The following is a 19,171-nucleotide window of genomic DNA, read 5'->3' on the forward strand; positions in this document are numbered from 1 at the left end:
GATTCCCTTTAGTAAAAAAGCCCGCCATCCATCTGTCCTGCTGCACAAGACATGGACAGAATAGCCCAGACACACACTGGAAGGTACTCTCCAGGCTGGACTTCTCAATAGCCTGTGAAACAAGATGGAAAGGGCTGCTGGAGGCTGCCTGGGTGTTGTTCCACAAAGCACACAAGTGGAGGAGACAAGGGGCTGGCTGGCTCCTGAGTGTGCTCCTCTTCTCTCGTGGCTTCATTTCCATAGGGAGCTTCTGGCTGCATAGAAACAAAGCCAGGATGGAGAATTGGAGGTTTTGGTGCAGTTTCCCTTGCTTTCTGCCAAGCTTACTGGATGGAGATGGCTGTTTGGTATTTCTGAAAATCAGCCTGGAACCCCAGCCAAGGCAACAGTTCTGACAGTGTTAAAATTCATCATTTGGTCATTAAGACAAGAGGTTTCTTCTAGCCTGATTCTATTTCTGCTTGGTTTAAGTGTTTGGTTATGTACTGTGTATGTGAACCAAAGCAACAGCTACTTTAGCTGAAACATTAAAATAAATTCTAAAAGATTTCCATTGTCAGTTGGTTTTCTAAAAAAACATCTGATGCTTTAACCAAATTGTCCACAATAGCCAAGCAGGCAGAAAAAAATCACGTCCAGCCAAGAGAAAGGCATACACTCACATATACTAATCATATGTACTAGTACTTATATGCTCACAGACACTGAAATCTACTACTTAGATATTATTTTGGACTTAAATTACCTGGCAGCATCTTTTTAGCTTAATGTACTTTTGTGTGAGCTTACCTCATTTTTACTATTTTGGAGCAACCGTATATAATCTCTCCATCCTTTTAAGTGATCTCACATTCTGAAGTAAGTTATATAATACTAATGGGAAATATTAAACATGAACCCCTCCCATTTTTATAATTAATAGCAGCTGAAGAGCAACATAATCATAAACATATAAGTAAAGGTGAGTTCCTAAAGGAACCAAGTCAGCCCTTCGGGGAACTGCCAGAGCTGGGAAGCCTCACCCACACTGGATCCTTGCACAGGCTGAGAGCAGTTCCTGGTCCTCCATTCCCAGTTCTCCTTTCAGCTGAGCAGCTGTTCTGTTAAAGTATCAAAGAGACATTGGATTGAAACAAGTAAATATCACCACTGAGCCTTTTAGATCTCTCTGCTTTTTATATATGATAATTACAGGTTCCCTAGACAAGCAGGGATTCAATAGATGCAACATTAACACAAGCCACCCATGTGTTCATTGTGCAATAAAACTGTTAGCGTACATTTGGGAAACTACTGCTTGTATTATGAAGCAAATCTGTGAATGCACTTGCTTTGTGTGAGAGCTCCTCTGCTCCTCCTTCCGTGAGCCACAGAGGGGACAATGAAAGTATCAAATGAAACACCTTGCAGTCTGAGGAGAGAAGGGGCATTTCCCTGGCTTCTGGTAAGAAACGCAATTAGCTTTCCAAACCATCACTTCCTTCCTTCTGGGGGTAGCATGGAGAAAGCAGATGTTTACAGTGATCAAGTGGGGTCACGAAGGAAGGTGAGCGTCAGGGAGGTTTTGTCGCCAGATCCCATCAACTGTGCAATGGGAAACCCACAGCCTGTGCCGCGCTGCACCTGAAACGGCAAGAATCCCCTCAAACGCCTGGCCTGGAGGGTTAGTGCTGTCTGAAATCAAAGGCAGCTGCTTTCAGTGAGCTGATCTGAGCATGGGAAAAATGATATCTTCTTGATGATGCTTCCCCAGGGGATAACCACGCGGGAATTATAGCTGTAATGTGGTAGAGTTTATTTAAAGGACAGTGCTTTACTTAAAGAATGTGAGACCATAACTCAGGAGTTAGTCTTCACTGGTGGTTGGTTCTGAACTAATGATTTGATTGCAGTAAGTTTTTTAAAAAAAAATGTTAATCTCTAAGGTGTCTAAGCTAGTAAAGCAGGAAAAGAGAATAAGCATTAAAGTACAGAGCATGCTAAACTGAATTATACCTAAAATGCTTTTTTAATCAAGGGCCCACTGTACATAAATCTATGCTAGAACAGGCTGCATAGATATTTCTGTGGCTTTCTGCATGACTGAAAAGTTAAAGAGATGGCTCCTGACTTGTAACATCACAGAACTTCAGCTTTTGTTGTCTTACATGCTCCAGTAGCCCTGTGAGTCCAGGTTTCCATTGAAGTTAACTAAAGGAGATTTAATCACAGGTCTAAGACCTACATTCTTTTCTTCCACCTTAGACTCAGTTAGGTTTTGATTTTTCAGAATCCTTATTTCTTCTACTTTGTATCATGATATATACAACACATAAAGTTGTACTTGCACAGCCAGCAAGCCAGAAGCCTGGTGCTTTGATGATTGTGACAAACACAAGATGATTAAACACCCCAGAAAAAAATGCCTGTCAGGGACCCCCAAAATCAAATTTCTCCGGATGTTGTTTTATTTTGTGCTGTAAAATCTAGCTGAGAGAAAACAGGGTCTTTGTTTCTTAAGACTTTGTTTCCTTCCACTATTTCTTTCCTCTACTGAACCACAGATTGTAATCCTGTTTGTCATCACAAGTTGTCGTGGGAATTATGATATGATGCCGTTCTCACTGATGGAAAAACTCGTTTTGACTTAGGAACACAGGCAACCACATTGTGTAATCTTTTTCCTCAGTTTATATGATATAGAGTCAGCCCTAAGGTATCAAATGGGATATAGTAAAACATTCAGTTCTCAACTACAGAAAAGAATTAGAAAACACAATGTTCTAGACATAAGAAATATAATCTCAAATTGATCTGCTTCTGTCAGAGATTTTTGAGAAGTGTCAGCATCCCTTACTTACTGAAAGATACTTTATTCACCAGGCTCAGAGTGTTTGAATGTCTTAAGCAAGGCTCTTCAGACTTCAGACAAAACTAGAGATTACTAAAGAAAATTTGGTCCCTGGCTTTCTGCTTCCTGAATAAAGATTGTGCAAACCATCCCTCAGGATGTGATGGAGCAAGAGAGGTGCTGGCACTATTCATCCTAGCATGGTTCGTGGAATTCAGGGGGACCTTCTGGAAACTGAATGCCCAGGACTAGCCTTGTTATAATTTGCTCTCTTGTCAGGGTGTTATTGTGGTTTTGATATCCTTTTATCCTGAAGAAGTCTTGATTGTATTCAATCCCAGCCACTGTTCCCTTCCACTGCACTTTTGTCCAGTCAATATTAGCACAGGCAGTGAAATTTGGCTTGTGAGAAATAAAAAATCCAATTAAAAAATGGGAAAGAAAGAAATCAAGGCATCAGTAACTATGGATTTTTTCTTATAAACACAGAACATCTGTATCACAAAGGAGAGGTTTTATGAGAAAAAAATATACATGGTATCATCAGGTGCAACACAATGATCTGCAGATTTTCTACTGTGTTTTTATGCACCTGGAGCAATGAATGTACTTTCAATCTATTTTTATTTTACTTTATGGAAATATACAACCTAAGAATAATATTATATAAAGTCTCCATGGGTTATGAGAACACATGAAGCTCATCCTCTATAAGATCCCTCACCTTGAGTCTTTCACCAATGTTGCTTGGCAAAAAGACAGGCAGCCTCCGTACCTGCAAGCAATCATACCTGAAACTCTGTTCTTTCCTTGCCTACTTTTGTGCATTCTGCTGGATGAAGGTACAGCCAGCTCTGCTCAGTGAATTGCAGAGGTTATCAAAATACGCTGTAAACCTCTTGAGGTTTACAGTGAAGAATAGAAAATGAAAGATTTCATACTAACTGTAGAGATAATGAGGGAAGAGAGTCAGACAGCACGCACCGCTTCTTTTCTATACTGATCTCTGGAGAAAAGGTGGGTTATTCTGTTACTGGAGAAATGCCATGAGTCGGAGTTTAAAATTGGAACTCAGAAATTGTGTAGAAATAAACTGATTATAAGGAAGGTGAATGAGCAGGAGAATAAGGTAGAGTCAGCTCTGAGAGCCACTTCATCAGTGACATGGTTGGCAAGGGAAGTTCTCAAGGAGGAAAAAAGAAGACAGCAAATGCTCCAGTAGAAAGAAGTCTTTTAGGCAAATAAAAAAAAAAAAAAGACTAATTTTTGAGCTACAAAGTAGGTTCTAACCAAACTGGTGGACGAAGACCTTGGGAACAGCATGTCTTTCCTCCTCTCAGGACAATCACACCAGTGGACATAAATTACTCTCACACATTTAATAGCAACCTCCTGACATGGACAACAGAGGAGGTTTTGGTGGATACCCAGTTTTGGGGTCCTCTTTCTGCCAGTCCAGCACCTCAGCTTCCTCTCTGGTCGCTCATCCCTGCAGGTGTTTTTCCACGTGTCCCCCTCCGTACACCTTTTTCCCCATCTGATGTAGCGGATCCTGCTCAGAGGGTTTGGACTCCTACCGTCCTCTTGTGACCTGTCTGCCTCTGCAGATTCAGGAGATACTCTCCTCTATCTTATGGCCAGTGAATCTGGAAATGCTTTCCTGGCCACCAGAAAGCTTGTCCTTGGAATAGCTGAAAGCCTTCCTCCCTCCCCCATCAGGATGGCCTGTTGCCTCCTGATTAGGTCATTTTCTGGGCAGATTGAAGGCATAAATTTCAGTTGCTCCAGCCCCTTTAATAACAGTTAAATAGATTTATCCTGGGCCGGAGCTCAGCTGGGATCTCCCAGATGATTTATAAGAATCACTAACCCCTTTTGGATGGTAAATAAGGCAGATAAAAGGGACGAGTCCCAAGGCAAGTCTATCATCTACCTCACCTAATCCCCAAAGTTAGCTCTTCAAATATAGAGGATTGTTTTTCTGCTCAGCTTAAGATACACAACAACTCTATGGACATGAATAGGAAGTTCCTGTGCACATTACATCCACAGCAGTCCTGACTGTAATATAATTTTGACTTTCGAGAAGGCAAGTCAGACATGCAAATGTAAAAGGAAATGATTCTGACGATAACGATAAGGACAACCAACTAACAAAGGCGTGCTTGGTGTTTAGCTCATGTTCCCTAAGACAATGGCCTGACAATAAAAGGGAACAAAAGTGATGGATAAGAGTAGGACTTTGAGAGGAAACAAAATATAGCTGCAAACAAAGAAAGTGAAATAATAGTGAACCTTTAAACCAGGCAGCACTTTCCTGAAGAACTTATGTGACACAAAATTCACATAGACCAAAAAGTTTGGTTGTTGAATATATGGGTACTTGTAAACAAGACATAGTTTGGAGTCAATGAAAGGATAAGGACTAAATGGACTTGACTAAAAGGAATATGAATTGGGTCAATTGAGCCTTGAGCACACATAAAACTTCAAAGACTTATTTAAATAATATTCTTATCCTGTATTTCAAAGGAAAAATAATCTTGGATGCAAACATTCCCCTATTTTCAGGTTTTGCCACACAAAATTTGCCTTTTAACATTGGGACAAAACAAGACAAATATAAAAGCTCAACAACTGGATCTGTTTTCTTTGCATCCAGTTTGAATGGAATAGAAGTAATAAAGAGTATGTAGTTTATAGAAATATGTAGTTTACCAAATTTTGTAGTATTTACTGAAGGGGATCCTACAGTGAAAGAATCTTGGTGGTGCAGATAAATATAACAGGTTTTACCATTCCTTTCAGAAATATAGGCAATAGGAGGCACAACTGTATTTTTTTCAAAGGTACTGGAAACCACAAACATCTCTCTTCTTCCCCAGCCTTTCTCCGTTAGTAAGCTGAGTAAAGAGATAAGATAAGAGTAAAGGTAAGTTAAAATTACTGAACTTGTGATGAATCGTTGGGCCAGAGTGCAACGCACATATCCCCACAATGCTCCAAAGCTGCCTTTCCCAAAACCCATTGGGAAGCATCACAGACCATGCCCCAGGACCTCAGCCATGGCGCCACTGATGACCCATCACTCTGCCACTTCTTTTCTCCCAAATCCTCCTCCTGGGACTGAGTTTAAGAATGAAGGGCTGCAATGCTGCTGCTCTCTGAGCATACCCTGAGAATGCCCTCCTCCCCTGAGGCCTGGTGGCTCCAAACATATGCCATCGCATGGCACTTCCACCATATCGGTTATGGAGATGCAATCAGCTCTGCAGAGAGAGACCTGGGGGTCCTGGTGGGCAGCAGGCTGACCATGAGCCAGCAATGTGCCCTTGTGGACAAGAAGGCCAACGGTGTCCTGGGCTGCATTTGGAAGAGTGTTGCCAGCAGGCCAAGGGAGGTGATCCTGCCCCTCTGCTCAGCCCTGGTGAGGCCACACCTGGAGCCTTGTGTCCAGTGCTGGGCTCCCCAGTACCAGAGGGACACGGAGCTACTGGAGTGAGTCCAGAGGAGGGCTACGAAGATGATGAGAGGGCTGGAGCACCTGTCGTACGGGGACAGGCTGAGAGAGCTGGGCCTGTTTAGCCTGGAAAAGAGAAGACCGAGGGGAGACCTCACCAATGTGTATAAATATCTGAGGGGAGGGTGTCGAGAGAATGGAGCCGGTCTCTTTTCAGTTGTGTCCAGCGACAGGATGAGAGGCAGCGGGCACAAACTGAAGCACAGCAGGTTCTGGAAGAATATGAGGGGGCACTTCTTTACTGCGAGGGTGATAGAGCACTGGGACAGGCTGCCCAGAGAAGTGGTGGAGTCTCCTTCTCTGGAGATATTCAAACCCCACCTGGATGCCACCCTGCACAACGTGCTTCAGGTGATCCAGCTCGGCAGAGGGGGTGGAGTAGAGGTTATTCAGAGGTCCCTTCCAGCCTCGGCCATTCTGTGACTCTGTGCTCATATGGGCATCTGAAATTTCTGGGAAACACTGGTGTGCCACTGCTGGCCCTTACTGATCCACGTACAAACCCGTGCATAACCACACACATGCCTATGCACAAGTGCCTTTATAAAGCTGTATAAAATGCAGATGCAAACTTGGACAAAACTAACTCTGACCCCTATGGACTGTGTAGGGTGAGGCTGTTGAAATCTTAAAAAAAATATGATCTAGCCCATGTCACTGGGGAATACCTGCAGATTTAAATTCTAGCTACTATGATCTTTGATGGAGGCAAGGATCAGGGATTTTGCAGTCTATTATTTTTATTTATTTTTTTATTCTAGGAGGACCAGTTAGAAGCTTCTTAGCAAAGGTTTCCCCACTCATCACCACATTTTCTCAAATAAATCATTCCATGTATCCACACAAAAGACTCCACTTGTACAATGCGGAACAGCAGAGTAAAATTATTTTCCCAGGTGAGAAGTGTGATTAACACTTGTTAGAAAACCTTTCAGGACCATTTGCAGAAATGGCTTAAGTTGTGTTTTTTGTATTAGCGCTCTGAACTATTCCCAGGCTGAGACCAGATCTCTGTGTTTGCTCAGGCATGAGGGGAAGTGTTAATGTTTACTGAGCCAGAATGCTGTTGCTTAAGGAGCTTAATTAAGTTTATCGTTCCTGGCTTATGGTGCCTCAAGACAAGTCACAGAACGCACTGAGCCACCAGAAAGAGGCAGATAAGCACAGCATCGTTTTCCGTGTTTTCTGAGTAAGGACTGCAAAGAGAGGAGACGTTGGTCAGAAAATAACAATGATGCTGGTAATGTTTTTCTTACCAAATTCTCACTGGAACAGAAGAATGTGAAAGTGGAAATAATTGAACTGTGCCCTGGAAGGCATATATTTCATCTGAGTTAAAGATGTTTGTCATCGTTGCAATAATCAGACTGAGTTGCTGCGCTTCGTGCAATAAAGAAATACTTGGTATTCGTGTTTATTCTCCATTTACAAATGAAAGCCCCTGGGATACGATAACTGAGCTGGAGCTGTTCATCTTGAATTCAACACTTGGAATCCAGCCCAGACCGCAATAATCAAAGGTTATTACCTGATAGGCATGGCTGGAGAAAATAACCACCCAATTTTCCCTTCAGCTACTCTGTGTCTTTGGTTAGGACATAGGAACCTCTACTGCAAGCAGGACAGGCGCCTGGCCAGCCCACCTGCAGGCTCCAGCCCTGGGAAAACACCAATTCTTACCCTGACTTCCTAAGTCAGACAGGATAGCCAAGTGATCATATTTAATACTCTCTGACATATCTGTCTTATCTGTGTCTGAACCTTTTTAAAACCTCTCTGTGCTTTTGGTCTCTACTGCACCCTGTGGCAGTGTTTCTCAGTTCAATTACATATTGTATAGAAAAGCATCTTCCATTCATTTTAAGACTGCTACGTGGCAATTTTATATGATGGCTCTAGATATCACATTATGAGAAATAGTTGTTTACTATCTCTGTATCATTAACAATTTACAGATATCTAATACACTTCTTTAATTTTATTTGCACTTCATTATTTTATTTTTTTCCTAAGCTGGAGAGTCCTGTAATGTTTACTGTCTTTACCCAGATGGCGTTTCCAGTCTCTTATCCTAATTGCTGCCTTCCTGTACCTTCTCTAGCTATACTGTATTTTCTTTTTGTGACAATGGAGCAATATTCCATGCAACAATCAACACAGTTTCACCATAGGCTCATAAGGTGACAGCAATGACAGCTTTTGTTTCTGTTTGATTTCTGCACTTTAATGAGTTGTAGATACCTTAATCACCTTGTACATTGGTGAAGTGTCACTTCCACCTGTGCAAGACATATTTACTCCCTCAAATATAAAATATTTACCTTTATTTTATTTTTACAGCTCCTGCCATTTGCTTTTGACTCATTCAGCTTAGGACTGGCTTCCTTCTTCAACTTAGATTTTGCCTTTAATCTGTGGTTGTTTTGCAGCGGTTGTCACCACCCCATCAAGACTCCAGCAGTACAGCCCTGATCATCAGGTGGCTGTATCATGCCTGACGTGGCTCCCTGAGGAGGTAAGTGTTTTGTCTGAGCTCATGCTCATGAGCTCCTCATCACAGGGAGTGACAGGCACTTACAGAGGGTGGCTCACTCCACCTCTCTGGTGCTCTGCCTTGGGATGGGGTGGAGGCTCCTCTAGATATGCCTGCCTGACCTCCAAGAGCAGGACAACTCATTTGTGCCTGCCATTCCCAAATTTCAAACAAATTTATTTTATGGCACATTTTTGTTCTTATCAATTTAAAACTTAGTGCTGACTCCTCCTCTCAATCTTCTCTGTTATTCAGATATATTTGCACTCTGGTATTACAGTATCCCACTGAATATCTTCCAGCAAGTTTCTCAGATGCCTCTTATTTCAAACATTTAAAGTTAAATGTGCTAGTTCACTCATCTCAGTTCTTTGACTCCTGGCATTGACACAGAGCACTTTTATATGGAAACTTGATCTAAGCCATTCTCATATGCCCAATTTTATGTGGAATGTTTGCACCTGTCTCTGTTGATTCCTATCTGGTTTTTGTCATTTTCTCTCACACGTGCAGAGTGTTTCTGCTTTTACCTCGTAGATGATGAGTCACTCCAACTTGTATGCTCTCTGGCACCTGTCATCTTTTCCTCAATCCTCCATTTAAAATCTCCTCTATGGTCTTCTTTTAACCTTAAGTGCTGGCAGACTCATTCCACTCCACATTTCAAGTTGTGGTTTTCATCTATTCTCTGTCTGCCTTTATCCTGTTTACTGGAATACTGGTCTATGAAAACAAAGACTCTTAAACACAATACTCAAGATGTTCAGGGAAAAAGAAGTCTTAACTGATAAAGATGAATGTGTATAATATCCTCATGGGAAACTTAACCATAAAAGTCCAGCTCAGGAAGAGAACAGAGACACATGGTGAATCTGTCCGTCTCACTGAGACCGTGTGAGTTCAGTTAGGAAGAACTGCAAAAACAGCTCGTGCATAATTTATGGAAAATAGAGATACGTGATTTTAAACAAAAATTCAAGTATTTCACAGCCTGTTCACAGACCTATTACAAAAATAAGGAAACATGCACTCTTGTGCACAGAGGTGAGTCTTTTTAAGTAAATGATTTATTGAAAACTCTATTCTCGGCTCCCATGTTCAGCGAGGCATGCTATTGAGCTGAGCTAATTTCTCCTGTCACACGTGCATCCTGTCTGATGAAACCATTCCCCCAACTGTCGCAGTGGTTTGCACAGGCAGCACAGAAGCCAAGGACTGCGAGAGCCGCAGGAAGAAACCCCATGTCCTCCTCCTCCAGGGAGTTCTCCCAGAAATCTTGTGCTACCTCTGCTTTCCATCCTTGCTATTCCTCCAAATTTCTCTCACTTTGAGAGGAAATGCCATCTTTATATAAAGCCCATGAAAATCACAATGCTGCTTCTCCTGCCACGTACCTCTCCACCACCAGCCATGATCCAAGCCTGCCACAAGCACCTAGAGGTGTGCTGGAGGGGGTGAGGCTGGTGCCATTTTGTGAACTGTCCTGGTGCTGGGATAGATCAGAGCGGCTGCTTTTGCAGAATATTCTCAGTGTTCCCTCTCCCGTTTCACTATGCTATGGACACCCTGGATGCAAGGAACTGTGAAACCTTGTCAAGCCAATACTTCCCAGGGACATTGCTTCCCCCAAAGTACCTCTGAAATTCTCCAGGAGATTGAAGATGTTAGTGTTGATGTGAGATGTAGAGTGAGAGCAAGGAACTGAAAACTGTGTGGAACTTCCTATACGTGTATCCAGAAACCTCTGGGTATTTTACACTTAAGTGTTTATTATAATTATAGCACTAGAATATCTTTACCTGCCACAGACTCTGCCCTGCACCTGCTCTCCCGCCATGGGAAAAGAACAATGAGGGAGAACAGAGACAGCAGTAGGAATGGAAAGAGAAACCAACTCCTCAGAAAAAGCTCCATCAGTTTTCTTTGAATAAATTATTTCTTGGCCTCAGTGTGGGGATAAACAAGCACGGGTCCTCTGCTGTTTCTTTGCTTTTGGATATAAACAGTATCGTGAAGTGCATCTCAGCTCTTCAGCTCTTTGAAGAAGTTCAGTGAAAGGATGGGTCCTCAGAAGCTGGTGTTTTCTTTTTGCCTGGCTGCACAGGCAGAGATCTTGCAGTGTCAACATGCACTTTCTTTCCCCCTCACTCATGGGAATGTGTTTATTGATGGTGGGGCAACAGCTGGGAGCTGACGTGACTCCCCTGGAGCTCAAAAGTAAAAAGACTGCAGGTTTCAGAGGGAGCTAGGGCAGGCTTTAATATAGCATTTCCTTTTGAGCCCATTGAATCCCCTATAGATTGCCAGCTTGGTGCCAATCAGCACAAGATTTTTTTTCTGATAAGAGCAGAAAATGCACCAGGAAAAGAAGCCGCCACCTACTCTGCAGTTATTACATAGCCCTAGTTTTCAGTCATAGCTAACATAGCTCAAAATTCAAAACAAAAGACTTTGCTAGGTGCTTGACAACATATATAACAGAACAAGTAAGAGTTGCTTTAACAGACAATTCACTTAATATTTGCACAAATTAGCCCAGCATTTTCTATTCATGTCCTTTCAATCCTCTTTAAGTAAATCAGTGAATAAATAAAAATGATTTCAAATATACACGCATAAATGTATTTAAAATACTTGTTTCAGACAAACATCTGTTCAATTGGTATGCATTTCAAACAATATTCTAGTTTGGAGTATTCGCCTAACGCTAATGTCATGTGCAGTATGAGTGATCTCTTGCAGTGGTGAGATAATGAATACACGAGGTAATCATTTCCATGATGAAATTTGCATTTCATCTGGAAAACATTCTGAACACTCTCTGCGTTTAAAATTTTTCTTCTTAACAGTAGCACCATTTAAATATATGTCTATAATATATGTAAGTACCTAAGTTTTTTACAAACATACACATATATATACATCAGATATCTGACAGAGTTTCTATTTTGTATGTGTCACTTTCTGACTAGCTCATATTCATTCAGGTAGAAGTGTTTTTAAAATATATTTCCTATATATATATATACACGTGTACACATGTATGTATATATGCTCTGTGAAGCTAAGAAAAAATGACTGGTGAGACTACAATGTGTAGTATAGCCATGAAGTATTTCAACAAGAAGGAAAGAAAAAAAAATAGAGCTTGATCCAAACTGTTATTTTGGGTAAAGAGCTAGGTTAAGAAGACGGACAATAGGTGAAAGTAATGGAAAAAATTCAGACTCTTTTTTTTTTTTTTTTCCTTAAGCTGCAGTAATGCCTGGAGGCCAGAGAGATACTTGGCTGACTAAGAAAATGATAATTGTTGAGAGACTTGTCTTCCAAAGAGCAAAGCCACCTTGGTAACTTGGCAAGTGGGATCCGTGGAATTCTTAAAGCATATTAATGAAAAAAGTCTGACAGGAGAAAATTTAAAAGGTGAGACAAGAAAATTTAGAATAATATGATATCACACTGATTTGCAATTCTGTGTTTTGTATTATGAACACAAGAATGTATAAGAACACAATGTGTGATAATGAGACTGTGGCTACAGTTCAGAGAGGAAAGAAATCAGTAAAACACTGAGCACAGGAAACTGATAAAAACACGTAACATGCAACTTTAAAAACTCTTCGATAATGATCTTCAAGTTCTTTAAAAATGACAAGTTTATGCCTATCAGAGAAAGTTTGCTGTCATCTACTTTGCAGTAACCAGAATATATGTGTTCATATCAAGGTCAAACACTGCACCTCATAGTTTATAACTGGGTATAAAATACAATTAATATTTGGATATATTTTATAGCGAATATTTTAGTATCTTGAATATTAAAGTCAGAGCATATAAATACATGCTCAGAAGCTTCTGAGAGAAATTAAAAAGGGGAGGATCTTATGCAAAATCTCCAGATGGAATAAAGCAGAGACACATCTGTTTCACACTCTCAAGCAATCATATGCCAAAACAACATTATTAAGACTCCAACAGCAAGCACCAGAAAAATGCCGGAGTTATGGTTGTCTGCATGACTTAAATTTGGTTCATGTGTGTACATGCTTTATGGCAGTCTCAATGGCATCAACACACTCTGTTTTCCACAAGTCCCTTCCCTCTCTGTGCCCAGAATAGGGGATGACAAGTCGTTGAATTGCTATTCAATATATTGTTTGCTCTCTGTACAGTCTGCACACTCAGACTTTTTTCTCACACAGCAAAAATTTACAGACAGGATTTCAAAATGCTGCTCTGATGAATTTCCCTAAGAGTTTTCTGCAGTGCCAATAACAGTAGTAGTTGTATGAATTAATGAACAGATTTCACAGAGCCTTTAGGGACAGTGAGTGAATTACTAGTGGTGCCATTTTATAAACAGGCAACTAAGGACACACAGTGCTGTTAAAAAGGCTCTTTAAACCTGGCTGGCCAGTTTGAGATAGCTGTGATCTCATTTTTACATAGCTTTGCATAGTACTGCATTTCAGGCATGATTCTCATACATTTCAGCTGCGGTTGTTAGCCTCACACCCACTGTGTCCAAGCTATTTAGGACACACAAATTACACGAGAGACTTTGCACTTACAGACCCTGGGGGTCCTGTACTTAAACATTTCTACGAATCATCCTGCAGACTCTCATATCAGACACAAAAATAGAGAAACGTATCATTGTGATTGATATTACCTATCTTGAGGCACCTAAAAGCTCTTTTCAAGCTCAGCTAGTCATTGCCAAGCTAAAGTAATCACTTTTTAGAATCAGTAGAGAGACACAGATTGTGCCAGAGAGCTAGTCAGCTTGCCTGCCCTGTACATTTCAGACATCCTAGACACCTTATCTCAGGATGCAGTGCATTGTCCTCTGAATGTTCCTATTTAACTCTGAAGGCAGCCTGAATTCACCATCTTAGACTTGAATGACTAGCCTTTAAACACTGAGATTAGATGAGATATAATTCACATGTGAACCTCTCAGAAATTTTTTTTTCTTCAAAAGTTTCAGGATTTTTGAGTGATTGATTTTGCATCAGATAGTGCTATACTAGCACCTAGGCAGGAAAACTTCAGGTTTACGATGCAGGCTCTTGCTACTTTAGTACCTTAGTGGTATGGGCTTGCAGTCTCCCTAGTAGCTGATGAGACCTTGCCAGCAGGTTTCACAGGCTTGGCCAGGGTAGGGATTCCCGGGGTCCATCCCAGGCTTTGGGAGGTTGTGCACTATGCCTGCAACTCCTGTACCTAATTTTTCCAAATTTGACTCCTCTCTTCCTTCCCCTCAAATGTATTATTTTAGTAATTTCCCTTCCCAGTTTCAGCTCTTCATCTCACTTCTTACTAACCAGTCTGAGAATCCACCCTCCAGACTTTTCTCCAGACCACGTCTGGGACCAAGACAACCAGATCCAATGTCCACTGGGAAGAGCCTATCCCATTCCCTTTGACTGTCTTCTCAGTCTTTTCCCCATCTCTGGTCACTTCCAGCTCTTCCTATCCTCAGCCTTCTTATTCTAATAGTTCCATTTCTCTCTCCTAGTTTCTATTCCCACCTGTCCTTCACACCAGAACCTGTTCCTGTCTGCCATCACCATGTCACTTTTTTCCAGACCAAGTGATCCTTCCCATGCTCAGTGCTTTCTTTTGCCTGCTCCTGTCCCAACCATTCTTTCTTTGCTTCTGCATCCTCACTTCTCTGACCTGTCCTACCCCTGCCCTCCCTTTCTCCACTGCCCATTTGGAACCTGGACCACTCTACTTGCTCAAACTCAACCCATCTACCCACACCCTCAAGCTATTCTTCCCCATATCCACTGGAGCCGATTCCTCCAAGACATCTCCTCAGGATTTAAGCTCTTTGATCAGCCAGCTGCAATGTCCCTCCTGAGCTCAAGCCCTGGTTCCGGATGATCTCTGGACTCATCTCACAAAGGTCCCCTCCTCTCCTCATCTCTCTCCACACCCTGCCTGGTTCCCGTGCCAGCACCCTGGGTGCACCAACAGGCTCTGCAAGGTAGATTTGTGAGCACTGTTTTTGTGATTAGTCCCTGCTGGAGGGAGAGCCGTGGGCCGGCCAGCATGGAGGGAGTTGCTGTGACACTGTGAGGCTGGGAGTGTCATGAGGGAGAGAAGTGAGCTTTAGAAGCCCAGAAGCTCTTTCCAAAACCTGTCTGAACTGGCTCCCCTGTTTAGTAATGATACAGTGAGGGAGGCCATGACATGGGAAGCACTGTAGGAAGAGTCAGGCAGTAAGCAGGGCCACAATTACTGGAATGGCTGCATTCCCCTGTGAGGTGGAAAGTCTACCATGAAACCCATGGGTGTGAGCTGCCACAGCCGGACAGGTGTAGAGGGCATCTCAGCGAGCCCCTGAGGCTCTGGGTGTTAGCACAGGTCTAACAGCCTGGGATGTAACCAGCTACATCTGCCCACACTCTGGGCCACCAGTCTGCCCAGCTGACCAGGTGCTGTGTCCTCCAGCTTCCCCACATCTGGCTGTGGGTGCATTGGCTGGGGACTGGTGTCTGCGGTGGTCTCCAAGTTGCTCTCTCCAGTACAGATACACATCTTTTTCTTGCAAAACGGAATGAAGAAAACAGAGGCCGCAGACCCTGGTGCTGCAAACAGGGTCCTGCCGCCCAGTCTCACTACCCCTTCGTCTCCCAGCCTCAGTCTTCCACTGGGTTAATTAAAACTCCCTGCCACCTCCACTTAACATCAATTCTAGTCCCAGTTCCCAATGCCCCACAAACACCAGCCTTAACCTTACTTCCCAGTTCCTGTCTGTCACTGAAGCACTTGCCCACTTCTTCCCTTCCTCCTCCTCCTCCTCTTCCTGCCACCTCCTCTTGCTGCAGCCTGGGGGTTTGGGTTATACAAAGGAAGTACAGGAGAACAGAAGAAAAGAAAGCATCTCTCAGTTTGGATAACTCACTTTAAGATGTACCCCAGCCTCTAACAGCATAAATATTATGTTGCGAGGAGAGACCTGGTCTGTTCTGGATGGAATGCACCCAAGGCATGTTTAATTCTTCAAGGAATTTAGTGATTAAATTCTTCAAAATCTTTTAGTGAGCAACTCAAACTATAATTTTTATAGGCCTGGAACTTGGCCAGATTTGAGTAGATTTTCAGAGGAAATCCAAAAGGCAAATACCTGATGCAATGGCAAACTTCACAGTCCAAAACCGGCTGCTGTCAGTGTTTAATTAACGAGCCCCAGAAAAGTTCTTATCATCGTGAAGCAGAATGCACCAAGCATTGGATTTTTCACCCACTAATAGGGAACGTGAGCTGGGTTTAGAGTGTTGTGAGACAGGTCATTTTTGCCCTACTGATGATGTGTTGTTGCACTATTAATGTTTCTATCATTTATTTCCCCCTCATTCTTGGAAATGGCTCAGTGATTTGGCCTGTCTTATTTTGATTGCAGTTTTCCCCAAAACTAAACCTGAATAAACCTAGCACAGAAAAATGTAGTCAAAATGAAATCTGAAAAGCTATAAGCGATGGAAAATGTGATTTTTAAGGGAGCCAGCAGGCAGTCTTAAGAGTAAGCGATACCAATATTTACTCCTTGGTACCTCTGCCATTTATGTGCACCTTAACTAGGACAGGCAGGCTACTACAAGCCTGCACAATGAGCTCTGTATTCCCTGTGTTCGGTGTTACCACTTTGGATTGCTGAGATGTGAGCATGCAATTAAGAAATACTGAAATTCTGCCGTGATGGGATCTGCAGCCTCACGACAGCAGTAGCCAGAAGCCACCCTTCTTTGTGGGGAGGGACACAGAGGAACCGCAGGGCTGGGGCTCTCTGTCAGGACTTATCTCTGGGCACCTGTGTAAAGGCTCTGTCATCCACGCAGTGCAGCACAAGATTCTGTGTGTACTCCTCAGGGCTGGTTTGCCTTTCTCAGGTGCTTATTTGTCTAAGGTATGGCTGTTTCATTCATTCCTTGCTACTGGAGGTTAAATGCTGAATTATCTATACCCCAAGTTTAGAGACATGCATCCTGTTTGAGGGTTGATGCTGTGCTGATGTCTTAGCGATACAGAGGAAATTGAAAAACAACTGCTCCGTTTCCATGACTATCTTTCTAGCTAGGGAGGCAATAAATCTGAAGAAACGCTTAATTGAATGGTACACTGTCATAGGAGAGATGACACTGCTAGAGACTGTGTTACCAGCCAGAGGAGTCAGATCAGGACATTCCAATGATTATCTAATTTCTTCTTCTTTTCTGTCAATAGCTGTTGGGCTAGAGCGGCTTCATTACATTTGGCTGCCTCTCACTTTTTTTTAGAGGTGAGAGGATAAATCCTGCCAGTGCCACACTGCAGCACTGGGAGCTCCAACTGCAGTGAGCACCGTGACATTGTGCTGCGTTATGCCGAGCGAGCCAGACACTTCTGCTGAGCCCCAGCATTAATGATGTATCAGTGTTTCACTAACTCCCATTCTATTAAAAGAAATGGCAAGATTGGTGTTCGGCACTGATGTCTCTGTTTCTTATCTGCATGGAATTTAAAGTGCCCATAACTCGACAGCAAATGATATTCTTACTTTAAAAAAGATCCCTGTACCCAGTGGCTGATCCCATTACACATTCCTAGCCCCTTAATACATTGCTTTCCCATACGGATACATTATCCTTTACCATTTGCCAGCATGGGCCTGGGAGTGGAGTGTAAGGGGGGAGGCAAATGAGGAAACCGAACCTGCTGTGTGGGGTCACACCTTGCCACATGCACGTATGTGGAGGGGCCTCAAGCAGGCGTGCATGTGCCGCACATCCACACAAACACAAACGTGTTTATTTTTTCCCAGCAGATACCATTGACCACCCTAGCACTCTCATGTGTGCACACTCTCACACGAAATCATACCCAGTGAGACAGAGGAAGGGGAAGAATCATTTTCTTCATAAAATTAAATAAAAGCATTTAATACTATTACGCTGCAGTCAAAATCCAGAGAGATGGGGAAAAGAGGGATGGACATCTCCATGAAAGAATATGTCTCTTTATTAGCTAAGCAATATTTTTATAACCATCGATAATGTGAATAGGCTGATACACTGGTTAATATATATATATATATATTTAGAAGAAGAAATTTGAACTTCTATGTATCTTATTTCTTAGGACCTAATTTGGATCTCATACTATTTACTGAAAAAGATTCCACTTTGTGGAAGTGTCGAACCAAGCCCACCTCCTTCAGGTACGTCAGCAAAATCAAAAATATTGATCAAACTCAAATAATGGTGAGGACAGAGTGGCTGGTAAAACCATCTCTGCTGTTATTTGTTCTTTATAAACTGATGCTTTACTTTCAAATTATAGTAGAAAAAAAATATATAATTTCACAACTAAAAAATGCTTGATGCATTATAAGATACTGCTGCAAAATTTCTAGTAAAGCAATCATAACAGATATACATCTACCTAAGTTATGCACGTAAATATCTGATGTAAACGTTGTATTTACCAGCAATAATAATAATAATAACAATAATAGCTCAATTTATCAGCTAATAGGCCAAATGTAAATAAATGGCATACACATGTATGGTAGATCTCTGTATGCAAATAGTAAGCATAGACTTAATTTTCAAAACTTAGTCCTAAAGTTTTGTCAAAATTGGAAATATTGAAATGAAGCTAGGTTATCAAACACTCAAGATCAAATGTTGACTGTTAACCTCAGTCCAGTCTCAGTAAGAGAAGGTTTGACCTTATCTTTCTCCCTAAAGAAAGTTCTGACCAGATCAGACACATTTTCTCTCTATATAAACTCGTGTCATACATGCCCATGTTTTACTAATAAGATCTATCACTGCTTTCAGAGAGGTTAACATGAAGCCAGCTGAGTGTTCTCTGTCCAGATATTCCCATGTCCAAGTGTGATTAGCACCGTCTTGTCAAATTTAGCTCTAAGCCATTTGTGAACACCTTCTTTGTTTGTAGTAGCACACTCAAACCTGCACAGCCCTCTGTGTTTGCTCTTCTGTGTATCCTATTAACAGTGCATTACATTTCAAGATGTCATACTGCGGAAAGCCACAAAAGCACTTTTAATCAATTTAAAGCAAACCAAGGTAATTACTTTTGTTCTGGATACATACTGCTTGGTTTACGTTCTGAGAAAACGAAATCATGTTTTTAGGTCTACTGCTGTAAATCCAGAATGATCATGCAAGAGTTATTTTTATCACATTTGCAATTGTTCAATTGTAATTACACAATAAGTCATATAATAATTAGACTTTGGCTAAATAAAATTGAACCCTGTAAGTTTTCA

General features: G+C 41.9%; 1 long non-coding RNA gene across 2 annotated transcripts; it reads left to right on the plus strand.

The window, feature by feature from the left end:
• The first annotated feature begins 1,331 nt into the window (after window positions 1-1,331).
• LOC310898148 lies at window positions 1,332-18,446 on the plus strand. Of its 2 annotated transcripts, none has more exons than XR_014582996.1 (4): window positions 1,332-1,444; window positions 8,780-8,865; window positions 12,137-12,306; window positions 17,172-18,446. It is a non-coding gene; the product is annotated as an uncharacterized lncRNA (long non-coding RNA). The 2 variants fall into 2 exon arrangements; XR_014582997.1 differs by having other exon boundaries at window positions 18,013-18,446.
• Window positions 18,447-19,171: the final 725 nt, after the last annotated feature.

This window comes from Anser anser (assembly GCF_964211835.1).
Source record: "Anser anser genome assembly, chromosome: 3".
In the NCBI taxonomy this organism is placed as follows: Eukaryota; Metazoa; Chordata; class Aves; order Anseriformes; family Anatidae; genus Anser; species Anser anser.